Consider the following 21,049-nt stretch of genomic DNA (forward strand, 5'->3'; position numbering starts at 1 on the left):
TATATATTGTATAAATACCCAACATGAACGTATATTATATTTAATATAATTAATATAATAATATAATATAATTCTAGTAATCCAAATGTATTATTTTAAAAGGCTAATTGATCATTAGAAAATCCTTTTGCAATTATGTTAGCACAGCTGAAACCTGTTGTTCTGATTAAAGGAGCAATACAACTGGCCTTCTTTTGACTAGTTGTGTATCTGGAGCATCAGCATTTGTGGGTTCGATTACAGTCTAAAAATGGCTAGAAACAAAGACCTTTCTTCTGAAACACATCAGTCTATTCTTGTTCTGAGAAATGAAGGCTATTCCATGTGAGAAATTGCCAAGAAACTGAAGATCTCGTACAACGCTGTGTACTTCTCACAGAACAGTGCAAACTGGCTCTAACCATAATATAAAGAGGAGTGGGAGGCCCCGGTGCACAACTGAGCAAGAGAACAAGTACATTAGAGTGTCTAGTTTGAGAAACAGACGCCTCACAAGTCCTCAACTGGCAGCTTCATTAAATAGTACATACAAAACACCAGTCTCAACGTCAACAGTGAAGAGGCGACTCCGGGATGCTGGCCTTCTAGGTAGAAAAAGCCATATCTCAGACTGGCCAACAAAAATAAAAGATTAAGATGGGCAAAAGAACACAGACACTGTACAGAGGAACTCTCAGCAGGAAAAGGAGACACTGTATTTATAATTCATATGTTTAATGTAACCAACTTACTTTCAGTGTAGTGGCAATACATAACAATGTATTCACTGTTAAACAGAGTGCAGGGGAATCCCTGAACACACTAGGACCTTAGCTGTTGTCTCACATTTGGAGACGTAATGAGTTTATGTACAGTGAGGTCCAAAAGTATTTGGACAGTGAAAATGTTTTTGTTGTTTTGTCTCAGTACTCCAGCACTTTGGATTTGAAATGATACAATGTTACACAAAGGCATTCAGAAACATTAAGTATTGTTCCCCTGTTGTTTGAGGCTTAAAATAGCATTAGCCTGGATCCCTAGCAGACAATTTTACTCATAACCCTAGCTAGCTATACCCCAGTGGGGAAAAGACACAGAGAGGCTTTAGTGGCAGACAACATATGTTGTGTGGTTTTTATTTGTACTGCCCTGGAGTGGTAGCTACAGACAATACCTGCAGACTTCAGTATTTCATTATTTTCTGTTATACAGGTATCAAGAGTATCATAGTTGGGACACAGGATAACAATGAAAAAAGCAGACTGTTTCAACAATTCCAAAGGGGGGGGTGATAAAATGGATATAGTAGAGGCATAAAGAGAGGGAAACAATAAAAGCTATAGCAAGAGAGAGCGATGTATTTATTTGACATTTTGTGGATTGAAATCTCTTGAGATGCATGATTTAGTTTTCAAGAGTGTCAAAAATAAACAAAAAAAACAATACTTAGATAGTTAGATGTATATACGGCCCAGACTTTTACCGCAGGTGCTGAGTATAGGCTATCACAAGGGACCAGAGTATGTCCTGGTCGGGTCACGTGTTCAGGGATAAACTTAAGGTCCTTTTCAAGTATACACTATACAGTGTCGAGAGTTTTACATCAGGCCCTACGTATTGGCTATCACAAGGGCCCCAGAGAGAGAGAGAGAGAGAGAGAGAGAGAGAGAGAGAGAGAGAGAGAGAGAGAGAGAGAGAGAGAGAGAGAGAGAGAGAGAGAGAGAGAGAGAGAGAGAGAGAGAGAGAGAGAGAGAGAGAGAGAGAGAGAGAGAGAGAGAGAGAGAGAGAGAGAGAGAGAGAGAGAGAGAGAGAGAGAGAGAGAGAGAGAGAGAGAGAGAGAGAGAGAGAGAGAGAGAGAGAGAGAGAGAGAGAGAGAGAGAGAGAGAGAGAGAGAGAGAGAGAGAGAGAGAGAGATATTTCTTTTTCGAAATACAATGGAGAGACAGGAGTTCAAAGTCACGTACTGCTTGCTTCCCCAAACTGACTCTGTTAGCAAATCTCCTAACATCCAGCCACATCTATTTCAATCCACTAAATGAAAGATGCTTACGCAATCTGTTTGGTAATGGCCAATGTTTAAACAGGTTATTATCATTAAAATCTAAATGGGAATAAAAAGGGAAGGAGAAGGGGATAGTGAAGTTAATGTGGCGTGGCCCCGTTTTACAACCACTCGCAGTCTTTTTCATAGATAAACCGCTAGATTATTTTAATTTGACAGTGTGTTAATTGAGTATGGGTCCTGGGGTATAATACAGTATGTCATTATTAGTCTTCATCAGCGACAACACCTCACGAGAGTGACACCATTCACCCCGACCAAGTGAGAAAGAGAGGGAGAGAGTGACAGAAAGAGGAAGGGGGAGGGAAAGAGTATTTGCATGTGTGAGAGAGAAAGAGAGCGGGGGGAGTGAGAGAGCCATGGAGAAAGCGAGAAAGAGAGTAGGAGAGAGAGAGAGAGAGAGAGAGAGAGAGAGAGAGAGAGAGAGAGAGAGAGAGAGAGAGGCAGGTGATCTCCCCCCTCAACATCCTCTCTGACATCATTACTTACTCATCGCGTTCTACCTAGTGTGCTAATGTTCAGGAAATGCCAAGAGAGATTGACGTTACAAGGTACAGTGCCTTGCAAAAGTATTCACCCCACTTTGTTGCATTACAACCTGTAATTTAAATAGATTTTTATTTGGATTTCATGTAATGGACATACACAAAATAGTCCAAATTGGTAAAGTGAAATGAAAAAAATTACTTGTTTCAAAACATTCTCAAAAATAAAAAAAGGAAAAGTGATATGTGCATGTGTATTCACCCCCTTTGCTATGAAGCCCCTAAATAAGATCCGGTGCAACCAATTACCAATTACCTTCAGAAGTCACATAATTAATTAAATAAAGTCCACCTGTGTGCAATCTAAGTGTCACATGATCTGTCACATGATCTCAGTATATATACACCTGTTCTGAAAGGCCCCAGAGTCTGCAACACCACTAAGCAAGGGGCACCACCAAGTAAGCGATACCATGGAGTCCAGGGAGCTCTCCAAACAGGTCAGGGACAAAGTTGTGGAGAAGTACAAATCAGGGTTGGGTTCTAGACAAATATCAGAAATTTTGAACATGCCACGGAGCACCAATAAATCCATCATTAAAAACTGGAAAGAATATTGCACCGCAACAAACCTGCAAAGTTAGGGCCACCCACCAAAACGTACGGACCAGGCAAGGAGTGCATTAATCAGAGAGGCAACAAAGAGACCAAAGATAACCCTGAAGGAGTTGCAAAGCTCCACAGTGGAGATTGGAGTATTTGTCCATAGGACCACATTAAGCCATACACTCCACAGAGCTGGGCTTTATGGAAGAGTGGCCATTGCTTTTAGAACGAGATAAGCAAACACGTTTGGTGTTCGCCAAACGGCATGTGGGAGACTCCCCAAACATATGGAAGAAGGTACTCTGGTCAGATGAGACTAAATTTGAGCTTTTTGGCCATCAAGGAAAATGCTATGTCTGGCACAAATCCAACACCTCTCATCACCGGAGAACACCATCCCCACAGTGAAGCATGGTGGTGGCACCATCATGCTTTGTGTTTTTCATTGGCAGGGACTTGGAAACTGGTCAGAATTGAAAGAATTATGGATGGCGCTAAATACAGTGATATTCTTGAGGGAAACCTGTTTCAGTCTTCCAGAGATTTGAGACTGGGACGGAGGTTCACCTTCCAGCAGGTCAATAACCGCTAAAGCAACACTCAAGTGATTTAACGGGAAACATTTAAATGTCTTGGAATGGTCTAGTCAAAGCCCAGACCTCAATCCAATTGAGAATCTGTGGTATGACTTAAATATTGCTGTATACCAGGAGGAACTCATCCAACTTGATGGAGCTGGAGCAGTTTTTCCTTGAAGAATGGGCAAAAATCCCAGTGGCTAGATGTGCCAAGCTTATAGAGACAAATCCCAAAATACTTACAGCTGTAATTGCTGCAAAAGGGGGCTCTACAAAGTATTGACTTTTGGGGGGGGGGGGGTAAATAGCTATGCACGTTCATGTTTTCAGTTTTTTTAGCTTATTTCTTGTTTGTTTCACGATAAAAAATATTTTGCATCTTCAAAGTGGTAAGCATGTTGTGTAAATCAAATGATACAACCCCCCCCCAAAAAATCTACCAATTCCAGATTGTAAGGCAACAAAATAGGAAAAATGCAAAGGGGGGTGAATACTTTCACAAGGCACTGTATCCCACTTTGCCTCCAGAAGCAGGTGGTAAAGGTCAAGAGCATGCTGCATATACCACCTACATTGATCTACCTACTACACTGGACCATGCAGTCCAACCACTACCACGCAAAACTGGTCTGAGATCAGCTGTTAGAGAATTAGAGACGGTCAAACCTCGTCAGTCCAACTATTACCATCCAAACTTTACTGGGATCATCTGTTTGAGACAATGTCACTGTCAGCCGCTACTTTATCCTGAGATACCTCCTGGGGAAAAGAGATTTAATAGAATGAAGATGAAACCAAATCACATTTGACACTCTGTTATATCAATGTAATTAACACCCACAAACTGACACACTCTCTCTCTCTTTCTCTAATACACACACACTCACACACAGACTTTTGTCACACACACACACACACACACACACACACACACACACACACACACACACACACACACTGCAGAAAGGGATCAGTGGCCAAGAGTATTATTACACTCAAGTCAAACAGTCTTAACGTATCCTTCCACCAAGGCCTAGTCTAGTACTGCTACCGTGGTGATGGTGCAGAAAACGTAATGAGACCATTAGCTTGATGATTGGCTGCCTTAAAATGGGGAACCTCCGAGCCATGCAAGAGACGTGAGTCTCAAGGTTGTTAGTGACTTCTGTCGTCTTAAATGTTGCTCTGTTCCAACAGCAGGTGCTACAGTATGTAATGTGATTGTAATTTACCCTGAATGTGTTGTAATGAAGCATCAATGCAGGCATACTGGGTAAATGTGTGGCTACCAAATGCTGATGAGCCAACTGTAGTTACAGTTGAAGTCTAAAGTTTACATACACCTTAGCCAAATACATTTAAACTCAGTTTTTCACAATTCCTGACATTTAATCCTAGTAAGAATTCACTGTCTTATGTCAGTTAGGATCACCACATTATTTTAAGAATGTGAAATGTCAGAATAATAGTAGAGAGAATTATTTATTTCAGCTTTTATTTCTTTCATCACTATCCCAGTGGGTCAGAAGTTTACGTACTTGGTAGCATTGCCTTTAACCTCACTAGGGGGTGTGGGACGGTACCCACCTGGCCAACATCCAGTGAAATTTCAGAGCACCAAATTCAAAAACAGAAATACTCATTATAAAAATTAATGAAACATACAAGTGTTATACATGGGTTTAAAGATAGACATTTTGTTAATTCTACCACGGTGTCAGATTTCAAAAAGGCAATATGGCGAAAGCATACCATGCGATTATCGGAGAACAGCGCCCAGCAGACAAATCATTACAAACAGTAACACACCAAGTAGAGGAGTTACACAAGTCAGATATAGTGATAAAATTAATCACTTACCTTTGATGATCTTCACATGTTTGCACTAACAAGACTCCCATTTATTCAATAAATGTTTGTTTTCTTCGATAAAGTCCATGTTTATATCCAAAAACCTCCATTTTGTTAGCACGTTTTATTCAATAATCCACCGTCTCAAACAAAATCTGGTGAAATTGCAATGCGTGAAACTCAACAAAAAAGAAATTCTCATAATAAACATAAGATACAAATGTTATACACCAGTTTAAGGATAAACTTCTTGTTAATCTAACCGCTGTGTCAGATTTCAAAAAAGGTTTACGGTGAAAGCAAACCATGCGATTATCTGAGAACAGCACCCAGCAGACAAACATTACAATCATTACAAACAGTTAACAGCCACGAAGAGTAACAAAAGTCAGAAATAGCGATAAAATGTATTACTTACCTTTGATGATCTTCATATGGTTGCACTCCGAAGACTCCATGTTACACAATAAATGTTTGTTTTGTTCGATAATGTCCTTCTTTATGTCCAAAAACCTCCATTTTGTTTAGCAAGCCATTGGAACAAAGGGTGGTCACAACAGACAGACGTAAAATCAAAAAAGTACCATAAATATTCTTAGAAACATGTCAAACGATGTTTAAAATCAATCCTCAGGTTGTTTTGTCATAAATAATCAATAATATTTCAAACAGACAAAAGCTTCGTCAATAGAAAAGGAGAAACAAGAAAGGCACACCCCCGATTGCGCGCTGGACTCATGTCTGAAAATTTCCACTGTCCTTTCATTGAAAGTGGTGTATCTCCCTACTTTTTCAGAGTAAACGCACGAAACAATGCCGAAAGACTGGCCACATGTTGAGGAAGCCATAGAGATTGTGAAATGGGTCCTAAGTCTTTGTATGGTGGATAGGCTTTCAATAGAAAAACAGCCTTTCAAAATAATAGTACTTCCTGGATGGATTTTTCACAGGATTTTTCACAATATCTGCAATATCTGTTCTGTTATCTTCTTGCGACTCTCAAACCCCGATTCGGGAGCGTAATCATCAAATAATTAGCATAACGCCGCGGACATAAATCTTCCTAGAAAATCTTCCCATTCATGAAAATCACAAATGAAATATATTGAGACACAGCTTAGCCTTTTGTTAATCACACTGTAATCTCAGATTTTCAAAATATGCTTTACAGCCAACGCTAGACAAGCATTTCTGTAAGTTTATCATGGCATAATGCTAGGGCTAGGCTCTGCTAGCAGCAGGCAACATTTTCACGGAAATAAGAAAAGCAATCAAATTAAATAATTTCCCTTTGAAGAACTTCGGATGTTTTCACTCAGGAGACTCCCAGTTAGATAGCAAATCTTCCTTTTTTCCAAAAATATTATTTTTGTAGGCGAAATAGCTCCCGTGTGCTCTTCACGTTTGGCTGAGAAATCGACCGGAAAATAGGGTCACTACAACGCCTAACTTTTTTTCCAAATTAGCTCTATAATATCGACAGAAACATGGCAAACGTTGTTTAGAATCAATCCTCAAGGTGTTTTTCACATATCTATTCGATAATATATCCGTCGGGACAATTGGTTTCTCATTAGAAGCGATTGGAATAATGGCTACCTCAGTACTTTACTCAAGATCTTCTGCGGGAGCCATCATGTGACTACTTGTTCAATGTGGTCCCTTACGACTATTCTTCAACATAAATGCGTAAAAAGACGTCACAATGCTGTAGACACCTTGGGGAATACGTAGAAAGCGTAAGCTCATTCGTAGCCCATTCACAGCCATATAAGGAGTCATTGGCATGCAGGGCTTTCAAAATATGGGGCACTTCTTGGTTGGATTTTTATCTGGGTTTCGCCTGTAACATCAGTTCTGTTGCACAGTTTTGGAAACGTCAGAGTGTTTTCTATCCAAAGCTGTCAATTATATGAATAGTCGAGCATCTTGTTGTGACAAAATATCCCGTTTAAAACGGGAATGTTCTTTATCCAAAAATGAAAATACTGCCCCCTAGTTACAAAATGTTATACTCACAGACATTATTTTAACAGTTTTCCCATCCAAATCTACCAATTACTTGCATATCCTGGCTTCTGGACCTGAGGAGCAGGCAGTTTACTTTGGGCACGCGTTTCATCCAAAATTGGTCATTGGGTCAGAAGTTTACATACCCTCAATTTGTATTTGTTAGCATTGCCTTTACATTGTTTAACAGGTCTAATGTTTTGGGTAGCCTTCCACAAGCTTCCCACAATAGGTTGGGTGCATTTTGGCCCATTCCTCCTGAAATGATAAACTGAGTCAGGGTTATAGACCTATTTGCTCGCACATGCTTTTTCAGTTCTGCCCACAAATGTTCTATGGGATTGAGGTCAGGGCTTTGTGATGGCCACTCCAATACCTTGATTTTGTTGTCCTTCAGCAATTTTGCCACAACTTTGGAAGTGAGCTTGGGGTCATTGTCCCTTTGGAAGACCCATTTGATGTTGCTTCAATATTTCCACATAATTTTACTCCCTCGTGATGCCATCTATTTTGTGAAGTGCACCAGTCCCTCCTGTAGCAAAGCACCCCCACAACATGATGCTGGCACTCCCGTGCTTCATGGTTGGGATTACGTTCTTCGGCTTGCAAGCCTCCCCCTTTTTCCTCCGAACATAACGATGGTCATTATGGCCAAACAGTTATATTTTTGTTTCATCAGACCAGAGGACATTTCTCCAAAAACTTTGATCTTTGTCCCCATGTGCAGTTGCAAATCGTAGTCTGGCTTTTTTATGGCGGTTTTGGAGTAGTGACTTCTTCCTTGCTGAATGACTTTTCAGGTTATGTTGATGTAGGACTCGTTTTTACTGTAGATATAGATACTTTTGTACCTGTTTCCTCCAGAATCTCCACATGGTCCTTTGCAGTTGTTTTGGGATTGATTTGCACTTTTCGCACCAAAGTACGTTCATCTCTAGGAGACAGAACGCATCTCCATCCTGAGAGGTATGACACTTGAGTGGTCCCATGATGTTTATATTTGCGTACTATTGTTTGTACAGATGAACGTGGTATCTTCAGGCATTTGCAAATTGCTCCCAAGGATGAACCAGACTTGGGGAGGTCTAAAATATTCTGAGGTCTTGGCTGATTTCTTTTGATTTTCCTATGATATCAAGCAAAGACGCATTAAGTTTGAAAGTAGGCCTTTACATACATCCACAGGTACACCTCCAATTATGTCAATTAGCCTATCAGAAGCTTCTAAAGCATGAAATAATTTTCTGGAAATTTCCAAGCTGCCCTAAAGGCACAGTCAAGTTAGTGTATGTAAACTTCTGACCCACTGGAATTGTGATACAGTGAAATAATCTGTCTGTAAACATTTGTTGGAAAAATGACTTGTGTCATGCACAAAGTAGATGTCCTAACCGACTTGCCAATACTATTTGTTTGTTAACAAGAAATTTGTGGAGTGGTTGAAAAACGAGTTTTAAACTTGTTGGGGATAGGGTGCAGTATTTTCACTTTGGATGAATTGCGTGCCCATAGTGAACTGCATCCTACTCTGTCCTAGATTGCTAATATATGCATTATTATTATTGGATAGAAAACACTCTGAAGTTTCTAAATCTGTTTGAATTTTGTCTGTGAGTATAACAGAACTCATAGGGCAGGCAATATTCCAAACAAGAAGTGAACTTCTGAATGTGGGTCAAATTTGACTGCTTTTGTGACTCTATCTTTAGCTGGGAAAAATTGCTTTTTTAAATTTATTTGGTGGTGGTCTAACATAAATATATGTTGTGTTTTTGCTGTAAAATATTTTAAAAATCGGACATGATGGGTAGATGAACAAGATGTTTATCTTTCATTTGCTGTATTGGACTTGTTAATGTGTGAAAGTTAAATATTTCTAAAGAATATTATTGAATTCCCTGCGCCACCTTTTCAGCTGAATGGGGAGGAGTTCCCCTAGGGGATCGCCTTGCCATAACAGATTAACACCTCTTAGAACTACCCCCCTACTTTGTGCAATTTCCGCCTGAAGACATACCCAAATCTAACAGCCTGTAGCTCAGGCACAGAACCAAGTATATGCATATTCTTGGTACCATTTGAAAGAAAACACTCTGAAGTAGAAAAAAAAAGCAGGCCATCTTCACGGATCCATCGCATGCTCCCCCGCTCAGCCCGCTTAGGCATGTCGTTCACCTTAGTCTTCGGAAAGCCCACCCTGTTGGTACGAATGGTGCCACAAGCCCATACATCCAGCTTCCTTAGGTCTGCAAACAGGGTAGGGCTTGTGTAGAAGTTATCCACAAACAGTTTGTAGCCCTTCCCTAGCAGTTGAAAATCCAATAACTCCATTACAGAGTCATAGCTGAGTCCCTTACCGGTAGCAAAACTGTTCTTCCCCTCGTAGACAAAGAAATTGCATGTGTAGGCACATACAGAATCAGCCAAAACAAACAGCTTGTAACCCCACTTGGTTGGTTTGTTTCTCATGTATTGTTTGAGGCCAATTCTTGCCTTTGAGGCTACCATCCTCTCATCGATTGACACGTTCTGGGCAGGCTGAAAGTACGTCTTGCAGGCCTCGACGATGCTGTGGTAGAGCGGTTCACCTGAGGTCCTGGCTTCCTTTTCGGCCTGAAAGTTGGTTGTGGTGGCTCCACATCATCTTCTAGGATGGTGTGCCAACGCCCTTCTGTCCCTCTGTTAGTGGGTGGCACACTTCCCCTCTTCCTCTTCACACCTCTAGATGGCCCGGGAGGTGTGGAGCCAGAGACAGCAGGGGTACAGCTGGATGAACCAGCTTCAGAGGGGGATGGACACCTTGGCACTGGGGGCTCCCAGTCGGAGTCAGTGCCACTGTGAAAGAAAATGTTCAGTTAGAATAGTTTCACATATGAGCCCTGTATCAACAGCTATAATAAACATACATATAGAGTACAGGGAGTAGCCCTGTATCAACAGCTATAATAAACATGCATATTGAGGACAGGGAACATAAAGTGCTGTTCCATATCACTTTGGCAATTGATGTGGGCCTGCCTCAAAATAGGCTATTTGGGTAGACCATGCGTTCTCAAAGAAACAGGCACTCACAATGACAAGCTAACGTGCACTTTAGCCATTTCATTACATCGCTATATATTGCTAATAAAATGTAAAAACAGCTATAATAAACATGTATATAAAGTGCTGTTCCACATCAACTGACAAAGTGAAATGGGCCAGCCCCAAAATAGGCTATTTGGGTAGACCATGCGTTCTCAAAGAAACAGGCACTCACAATGACAAGCTAACGTGCACTTTAGCCATTTCATTACATCGCTATATATTGCTAATAAAATGTAAAAACAGCTATAATAAACATGTATATAAAGTGCTGTTCCACATCAACTGACAAAGTGAAATGGGCCAGCCCCAAAATAGGCTATTTGGGTAGACCATGCGTTCTCAAAGAAACAGGCACTCACAATGACAAGCTAACGTGCACTTTAGCCATTTCATTACATCGCTATATATTGCTAATAAAATGTAAAAACAGCTATAATAAACATGTATATAAAGTGCTGTTCCACATCAATTGACAAAGTGAAATGGGCCAGCCCCAAAATAGGCTATTTAGGTAGACCATGCGTTCTCAAAGAAACAGGCACTCACAATGACAAGCTAACGTGCACTTTAGCCATTTCATTACATCGCTATATATTGCTAATAAAATGTAAAAACAGCTATAATAAACATGTATATAAAGTGCTGTTCCACATCAATTGACAAAGTGAAATGGGCCAGCCCCAAAATAGGCTATTTAGGTAGACCATGCGTTCTCAAAGAAACAGGCACTCACAATGACAAGCTAACGTGCACTTTAGCCATTTCATTACATCGCTATATATTGCTAATAAAATGTAAAAACAGCTATAATAAACATGTATATAAAGTGCTGTTCCACATCAATTGACAAAGTGAAATGGGCCAGCCCCAAAATAGGCTATTTAGGTAGACCATGCGTTCTCAAAGAAACAGGCCCTCACTCACAATGGCTAGCTAACGTGTACTTTAGCCATTTCATTACATCGCTATATATTGCTAATAAAATGTAAAAACAGCTATAATAAACATGTATATAAAGTGCTGTTCCACATCAATTGACAGTGAAATGGGCCAGCCCCAAAATAGGCTATTTAGGTAGACCATGCGTTCTCAAAGAAACAGGCCCTCACTCACAATGGCTAGCTAACGTGTACTTTAGCCATTTTTGCAAATAAAATGTAAAAACAATCACTAATAATATTTTATATTAAAGTCAAACAACGGCATTAGCATGAGAGCAACTTACCAGTCCAAAACGATGTCCTCTCCGTTCAAAAAATATGCCTCAGTTTCAGAATCGAAACTATGGGAGCTAATGGAGTCTTCAATCTCTGCCAAATCTGTCTCACTTTCCCGGTCAATCTCTTCCAAAATCATTTCTACATTCGTGTATCTAGTCTTAGAGGTAGCTTTCTTAGACTTATTTGCCATTTTATTCGCGAAATAAACAGTTGAAGTAGCAAATTACTGAAAAACGTCTGTGCGTAATTAGAGTCACTCCTTCACGGTTCAATTGGCAATGGCGAAAGAACGGTCTTTACGCCAGCATCCAGTGAATAGGTTTGTCTTACAACAATGAATCATGGGATATTTCCAGTTACATCTGCTCATTGGCTATCTACCCAGCTAGATTTCAAGAAGATCAGTGGTCATTGGGTTAAAATAGAGTCAATCAACAAGACAGTGGTCATATAATTGCTGCGCAATGGGCTCCTCACGTGTTGTCTTCCAATCGGTATTACCATATCAATAGAGCCCGCAAAATGGCCCATCAGGGTTGATTGCGTTCCAAACAAAGAGTTGATTGCAAGTAAACCAAACATGACTGGAAAGAGAGGGAAAAGACGAGGAAAAGAGAGTCTCTTTACGTTGGACGTTACTTTGAAAATTGTATGACAGGAAATTCAACGAGATAAGCGTTCACAAAATGTTTCGTGTTAGGCTATAAAACATGGATTTAACCGAACAAACAACCATTCATTGTGTAACAATGAGCCTTGGGATTGCAACCAGAGCAAGATCTTCAAAGGTAAACGATTTATTTCAATGCAATCTGTGACTTTGTTACGCAAGTGCTGGTTGAATAAGTAGTTTGATATGGGGGTCTATGCTCAGATAAACGCAGCTTATTATTTCGCAATAAATTATTTTTTAAATATGACAACGCAGTTGGATTAGCAAGATTCTAGGCTTTTGAAGCATGTGAGACACTTGTATTTTCATGAATGTTTAATATGACTATTTGTGGCGAACACCGTATGTTGTTGAATTCAAACCCGGATCCGGGATCGGTAGATCAGAGAGGTTAAATGTCGTGGAATGGCCTAGTCAAAGCTCAGACCTCAATCCAATTTAGAAACTGTGCTATGACTTTAAGATTGCTGTACACCAGCAGGAACCAATCCAACTTGAAGGAGCTGGAGCAGTTTTTCCTTGTAAAATGGGCAAAAATCCCAGTGGCTAGATGCGCATAGATGCATATCCCAAAAGACTTGCAGCTGTAATTGCTGCAAAAGGTGGTTCTACAAAGTATTGGCTTTGGGGGTTGAATAGTCATGCACAATCAAGTTTTGTCGTATTTCTTGTTGGTTTCACAATAAAACATTTTTTTTTGCATCTTCAAAGTGGTGGTCATGTTGTGTAAATCAAATGATACAAAACCCCAAAAAATCTATTTTAATTCCAGGTTGTAAGGCAACAAAATAGTAAAAATGCCAAGGGGGGTGAATACTTTCGCAAGGCACTGTATGAGTGTGTGTAGAAACATCTACGTACAGTAACACAACGGACATAAATATCCCTAGAAAATATTCCTATTCATGAAAATGACAAATGAAATATTCTGAGACAGCTTAGCCTTTTGTTAATAACCCTGTCACCTCAGATTTTCAAAATATGCTTTACAGCAGAAAGCTAGACAAGCATTTGTGTAAGTTTATTGATAGCCTAGCATAGCACTATGCCTTGCTAGCAGCAGGCAACCTTGTCACAAATCAGAAAAGCAATCAAATTAAATTGTTTACCTTTGATGAACTTCGGATGTTTCCACTCACGAGACCCCCAGGTAGATAGCCAAAGTTAATTTTTTCCCGAAATATTATTTTTGTAGGCGAAATAGCTCCGTTTGTTCTTCACTTTTGGCTGAGATATCGCCCGGAATTTGCAGTCACGAAACGGCGAAAACTATTCCAAATTAGCTCCATAATATCGACAGAAACATGGCAGACGTTGTTTATAATCAATCCTCAAAGTGTTTTTCAAATATCTATTCGATAATATATCCATCGGGACAATTCGTTTTTCAGTAGGACCGATTGGAGTAATCGCTACCTCTGCATTTTACGCGAGAGTCACCCTGGGAGCCATCAGGTGACCACTTACGCAATGTAGCCGCCTACGGCTATTCTTCAACATAAATGCGTAAAACTATGTCACAATGCTGTAGACATCTTGGGGAATACGTAGAAAGCGTAAGCTGGTTGATAGCGCATTCACAGCTCAATAGGGACTCATTGGAACGCAGCGCTTTCAAAATATTGGGCACTTCCAGATTGGATTTTTCTCAGACTTTCGCCTGCAACATCAGTTCTGTTATACTCACAGACAATATCTTTACAGTTTTGGAAACGCTAGAGTGTTTTCTATCCAAAGCTGTCAATTATATGCATATTCTAGCATCTTGTCCTGACAAGATATCCCGTTTAAAACGGGAACGTTTTTTTCAAAAATGAAAATACTGCCCCTAGAGTCGCAACATTAATGCAAGTGTAGTGAAATGCTTGTGCTTCTAGTTCCGACAATGCAGTAATAACCAACAAGTAATCTAACCTAACAATTTCACAACAACTACCTTATTTAACAAGTGTAAAGGGATAAAAAATATGTACATACAAATATATGAATGAGTGATGGTACAGAACAGCAAAGGCAAGATGCAGTAGATGGTATTGAGTACAGTATATAAGTATATGAGATGAGTAATGTAGGGTATGTAACATATAAAAGTGGCATTGTTTAAAGTGGCTAGTGATACATTTTTACATACATTTTTCCATTATTAAAGTGGCTGGAGTTGAGTCAGTATGTTGGCAGCAGCCACTCAATGTTAGTGGTGGCTGTTTAACAGGCTGATGGCCTTGAGATAGAAGCTGTTTTTCAGTCTCTCGGTCCTTGCTTTGATGCACCTGTACTGACCTCGCCTTCTGGATGATAGCGGTGTGAACAGGCAGTGGCTCGGGTGGTTGTTGTCCTTGATGATCTTTATGGCCTTCCTGTGACATCGGGTGGTGTAGGTGTCCTGGAGGGCAGCTAGTTTGCCCCCGGTGATGCGTTGTGCAGATCTCACTACCCTCTGGAGAGCCTTATGGTTGTGGGCGGAGCAGTTACCATACCAGGCGGTGATACAGCCCGACAGGATGCTCTCGATTGTGCATCTGTAAAAGTTTGTGAGTGCTTTTTGGTGACAAGCCAAATTTGTTCAGCCTCCTGAGGTTGAAGAGGCGCTGCTGCGCCTTCTTCACCATGCTGTCTGTGTTGGTGGACCAATTCAGTTTGTCCGTGATGTGTACGCCGAGGAACTTAAAACTTACTACCCTCTCCACTCTGTCCCATCGATGTTTCCTGAAGTCCACGGTGGACATTTTCCTGACACCACACTCCGAGGGCCCTCACCTCCTCCTTGTAGGCCGTCTCGTCGTTGTTGGTAATCAAGCCTACCACTGTAGTGTCGTCTGCAAACTTGATGATTGAGTTGGAAGCGTGCTTGGCCAAGCAGTCGTGGGTGAACAGGGAGTACAGGAGAGGGCTCAGAATGCACCCTTGTGGGGCCCCAGTGTTGAGGATCAGTGGGGTGGAGATGTTGTTACCTACCCTCATCACCTGGGGGAGGCCCGTCAGGAAGTCCAGTACCGAGTTGCACAGGGCGGGGTTTGAGACCCAGTGTACGCCACAGGATGTTTTTGTGCTGGTCAAGGGCTGTCAAGTCTGGAGTGAACCAAGGGTTATATCTGTTCTTAGTTCTACATGTTTAGAATGAGGCTTGCTTATTTAAGATGGTGAGGAAGGCACTTTTAAAGAACAACCAGGCATCATCTACTGTCAGGATGAGATCAATATCCTACCAGGATGCAGGTCGATTAGAAAGGCCTGCTCGCTGCAGTGTTTTAGGGAGCGTTTGACAGTGATGAGGGGTGGTCGTTTGACCACGGGCCCATTATGGAGGCAGGCAATGAGGCAGTGATCACTGAGATCATGGTTGAAGACAGCAGAGGTGTATTTAGAGGGCAAGTTGGTCAGGATGATATCTTTGAGAGTGTCCATGTTTACGGATTTAGGGTTGTACCTGGAAGGTTCCTTCATAATTTGTGTGAGATTGAGGGCTAGCTTAGATTGTAGGATGGCCGGCATGCTAAACATATCCCAGTTTAGGTCACCTAATAGTACGAACTCTGAAGATAAATGGGGGGCAGTCAATTCACAGCTTGGGGCTGAGGGCGGTCCATAACAAGCAGCAACAGTGAGAGACTTATTTCTGGATTTAAAAAAAGTAGAAGCTCGAACTCTTTGGGCACAGACCTGGATAGTATGACAGAACTCTACAATATATTTTAACTCTGCCCCCTTTGGCAGTTCTATCTTGATGGAAAATGTTGTAGTTGGGGATGGAAATTTCAGATTTTTTTGTGGCCTTCCTAAGCCAGGATTCAGACTTTGCGAGTACATCAGGGTTGGCAGAGTGTGCTAAAGCATTGAATAAAACAAATTTAGCTAGGAGGCTTCTGATGGTAGCATGCGTGAAAGCAAGGCTTACACAGTTACAGAGTCAACAAATGAGAGCGCCTGGGGAGTAGGTGTGATGCTGGGAGCTACAGGGCCTGGGTTAACCTCTACATCACCAGAGGAATAGAGGAGGAGTAGGGTAAAGGTATGCTAAAGGCTATAAGAACTTGTTGTCTAGTGTAGTGGGAACAGAGAATAAAAGGGGCAGATTTCTGGGCGTGATAGAATAGACTCAGTGCATAATGTACCGACAAGGGTATGGTAGTATGTGAGTACAGTGGGGGTAAACCTAGGCATTGAGTGACGCTGAGAGAGCTTGCATCTCTGGAGACACCAGCTAAGCCAGATGAGGTCTCCCCATGTGTGAGGTGTGTGACAAAAGAGCTATCTAAGGCATGTTGATCTGTACTAAGGGCTCTACAGTGAAATAAAACAATAACTAACCGAAACAGCAGAAAACAAGGCATTTTGACATTAGAGAGAGACATGGGTAGCCGAGTGATCATAGGGTCCAATGAGCAGCAATAGGTAAGTCCGGGAGCAGTTCGGTAGTCGCTACTATGCTAGGCGAGCGAGAGGCACGGCGTTCAGAACGCTAGCGAGCCGGGGATAGCAGATTGGTCTTCGGTGACATCACAACGGAAAAGCCTGTTGAAACCACATCGGTCGTTTACGTCGGCAGACCAGTCGTGATGGATCGGCGGGGCTCTGTGTCGGCAAAAAAAGGTCCAGGTCAATTTGCAAAAGAGGTCTTGATGCCCACAAATTAGCGGGTATACCTCTTCGGCAAGCCGGGAGATGGGCCTAGCTCGAGGCTAGCTCAAGGTTAACTGGTGCTTGCTTCGGGACAGAGGCGTTAGCCACTGGGTTGATATCATGCTGTGCAGGCTGGCAGGTGTTGACCGAACTGAAGGTGAAGACGGCTAGCCGTGGCTAACAGTGACTACTAGTTAGTAGCTAGTTAGCTGGCTAGCTTCTGATGGAGGTTCCAGTTATACAGTATAAAAATATCAGGTCCGTACCACATTGTGTGAGGCGGGTTGCAGGAAAGTATACTTAGATCGTAGATGGAAAGTGAGATTTAAATATGTACGAAAAAACCCAGATGAGATCGACTATTTACACGGGACAAGACAAACACACGTCCGACTGCTACGCCATCTTGTACATGCACTCAGTCTCCCTGCAGACAGCCTTTTACAATCTCTCAATATGCATTGACCTTTCTAGGGTAGGTGAGACGCTCACTTCCCACCAGGCCAACATCCGGTGAAACTGCAGAGAGCTAACATTTTAAATGCACCATTCGAAGTTTTAAACATTCTTGTAAATACATGTATCTTACATAATTTAAAAGATGAACGTCTTTTTAATCCAGCCGTTGTGTCAGATTTCAGAAAGCCGTTACTGTGAAAGCAAACATGTTATTTTCTGAGGACGACGCCACGCACACACAAGTATTACTAGCATTTTCCAACCAAGCATTAGCGTCATGAAAGTGAGAAATAACAATAAAATAAATCGCTTACCATTGAAGATCTTCCTCTGGTAGCAATGCCAAGTGTCCTAACTACACAGTGAATGTTTGTTTTGTGTGATAAAATCCATTTTTATAGCCTAACACAAAACATTTGTAAACCGCTTGCGTCATGATTTCCGTCTCATTCAACTTTGGAAGATGCGTTCGTGGTAATTGCACACACTAAACAAATGTTTATCCAGTCATGGTTGGTTTCATTGCAATCCTCTGGTTGTTACTAACACAACCATACTTGATGGTTCCTTTCCCGGGACACATATACCGATTTGAAGACACCAATCAATGACATCTTGCGCCCCAATGGTAGGACCGGTCTATCGTTGATTGACTGTATTTTGGCCCAATGACCACTGATCATCTTGAAATCTAGCTTGGAAGATAGCCAATGAGCTGAGGTAAACGGCAATATGTAATGGTTATACGTTTGAAGACCAGCCTTTGTCGTAAACTCTGGCGTAAAAGAGGTTCATTCACCATTGCAAATCTTACTTGATGGAGCTACGGGTGTTACGCATAGCAGTACATATTAAATAGCCTTTTCAACAAGTTTATTTAACCTTTCTGATCTCCCCATCCCGGATCCGGGATCGTGAATACAGACTCAAGCTCATTACCATAACGCAACGTTAACTATTCATGAAAATCGCAAATGAAATGAAATAAATATGCTAGCTCTCAAGCTTAGCCTTTTGTTAACAACACTGTCATCTCAGATTTTCAAAATATGCTTCTCAACCATTGCAAAACAAGCATTTGTGTAACAGTATTGATGGCTAACGTAGCATTTAGCATTAGCATTCAGCTGGCAACATTTACACAAAAAAACAGAAAAGCATTCAAATAAAATCATTTACCTTTGAAGAACTTCAGATGTTTTCAATGAGGAGACTCTCAGATAGCAAATGTTCAGTTTTTCCTGAAAGATTATTTGTTTAGGACAAATCGCTCCGTTTTCTGCGTCACGTTTAGCTATGAAAAAACCCCTGTATCCAGGATTGTGTAAATCTATCAGCAAGCTCATTAGCATAACACAACGTTAACTATTCATGAAAATCGCAAATGAAATGAAATAAATATGCCATCTCTCAAGCTTAGCCTTTTGTAAACAACACTGTCATCTCAGATTTTCAAAATATGCTTCTCAACCATAGGAAAACAATCATTTGTGTAAAAGTAGCTAGCTAGCGTTAGCATTTAGCGTTAGCATTTAGCGTTAGCATTTAGCGTTAGCATCCAGCACGCAACATTTCAACAAAAACATAAAAGCCTTCAAATAAAATCATTTACCTTTGAAGAACTTCTGATGTTTTCAATGAGGATACTCTCAGTTAGATAGCAGATGCTCAGTTTTTCCAAAAAGATTATTTGTGTATTAGAAATAGCTCCGTTTTATACATCACATTTGGCTACCAAAAAAAATCCGAAAATTCAGTCCTCAAAACGCGAACTTTTTTCCAAATTAACTCCATAATATCGACTGAAAACATGGCAAACGTTGTTTAGAATCAATCATCAAGGTGTTTTTCACATATCTCTTCATTGATACATCGTTCTTGGACACATGGTTTCTCCCCTATATCAAATGGAAAAGTACGAGCAGCTGGCAATTGCGCACCGAATTCCACGCAGGACACCAGGCGGACACTTGGAAAATGTAGTCTCTTATGGTCAATCTTCCAATGATATGCCTACAAATACGTCACAATGCTGCTAAGACCTTGGGCGAACGACAGAAAGTGTAGGCTCATTCCTTGCGCAATCACAGCCATATAAGGAGACAATGGAAAACAGAGCTTCAGAAATTCTGCTAATTCCTGGTTGATGCATCATCTTGGTTTCGCCTGTAGAATGAGTTCTGGGGCACTTACAGACAAAATCTTTGCAGATTCTGAAACTTCAGAGTGTTTTCTTTCCAAAACTGTCATATAGAATATGCATAGTCGAGCATCTTTTCGTGACAAAATATCGCGCTTAAAACGGGAACGTTTTTTATCCAAAAATGAAATAGCGCCCCTAGAGATCTAACAGGTTAAAATATGGCGAATAAATCAGGAAAAGTTAAAACAAAGTCTAGGTATACAGATTTAACCCAAATTATAGAGGAAATAGATAGATATGTCTTCGGGCGTATGAAGGACAGTGTCGGGGCATGGACCACAAAAAATGTCCCCATTCCAGCTGCTGTGAAGGACTACAACAAGATCATGGGAGGTGTGGACCTGTCATATGCGCTGATAGGATCCTACAATGTTCTCCACAAGACCATGAAATGGTACAAGACATTTTTCTATAATTTCATTGACAATGCTGTGGTGAATGCCTTCATCCTCCAGAAGGAAATGGCTAAGAGCTGTGGACAGCCCCCCATCTCACAGCTAGCAATCAGGGAGCTGCTCATCCAAGAGCTTGCTAGCTACAGCAAGTCCACTGTAGCACCTTCTGTCCCCTCTACCTCTGTCCCTTCTGCTCCAACCAGTGGTGTTCACCTGCCCAGATTCATCTCTGCAGGCAAGAATGTGCCTCAGGGCAAAAAGGGCACAGTAGGGAGACGACGTCGTGCCCTTTGTCACAGGAAATGCTCCATCACCAGCACCACCTGTTCAGTAAGCCTTTGCTTTACAGCAGAAAGAGACTGCTATGGGCAATGGCACCAGCAGCACACTATTGTCTAGAGGACTGAGGGTCTTCACAATATTGTAAATAGAAAATATGTAATTAGTTACCCTTGTTAATTATTTGTATTATTTTTTATATATTGTGTTTTTATATATATTGTGTTAGAATAGCATTTATGTATTTTGTATAAAGTTATTTTCTTCAAAATGTATCACTGTACCAATTCAGCCACTTGGGTACACTTGGGTACATTTGTGTGGGACACCTGGGTGACTTCATGCTCAATGTCATGTAGCTCGCTCATTTTTGAAGTTATCTGTCCAAAACTTTGCTCAGCTATTGTTGCCATCTTATGTTCTTCATTCAAATCATCCACAGCATCCTATCTGTATGTTTGGCTGTTCTTGGTCATTTGAAAGATGCAACAATAAAAAACAGAAAACGTATGTATATTTCCTTGTATTTTCATCTACCAGAT

General features: G+C 41.0%; 1 long non-coding RNA gene across 1 annotated transcript; it reads right to left on the reverse strand.

Annotated features, from left to right (window-relative positions):
• Positions 1 to 697: 697 nt before the first annotated feature.
• On the reverse strand, positions 698 to 19,705 carry LOC149975695 (uncharacterized). Its single transcript, XR_016487702.1, has 3 exons — positions 19,243 to 19,705; positions 18,810 to 18,871; positions 698 to 1,543 (listed from the first exon to the last, which is right to left on the reverse strand). It is a non-coding gene; the product is annotated as an uncharacterized LOC149975695 (long non-coding RNA).
• Positions 19,706 to 21,049: the final 1,344 nt, after the last annotated feature.

This window comes from Oncorhynchus mykiss, chromosome 17, assembly GCF_057628025.1.
Source record: "Oncorhynchus mykiss isolate SJ-2025 chromosome 17, ASM5762802v1, whole genome shotgun sequence".
Lineage (NCBI taxonomy): Eukaryota > Metazoa > Chordata > Actinopteri > Salmoniformes > Salmonidae > Oncorhynchus > Oncorhynchus mykiss.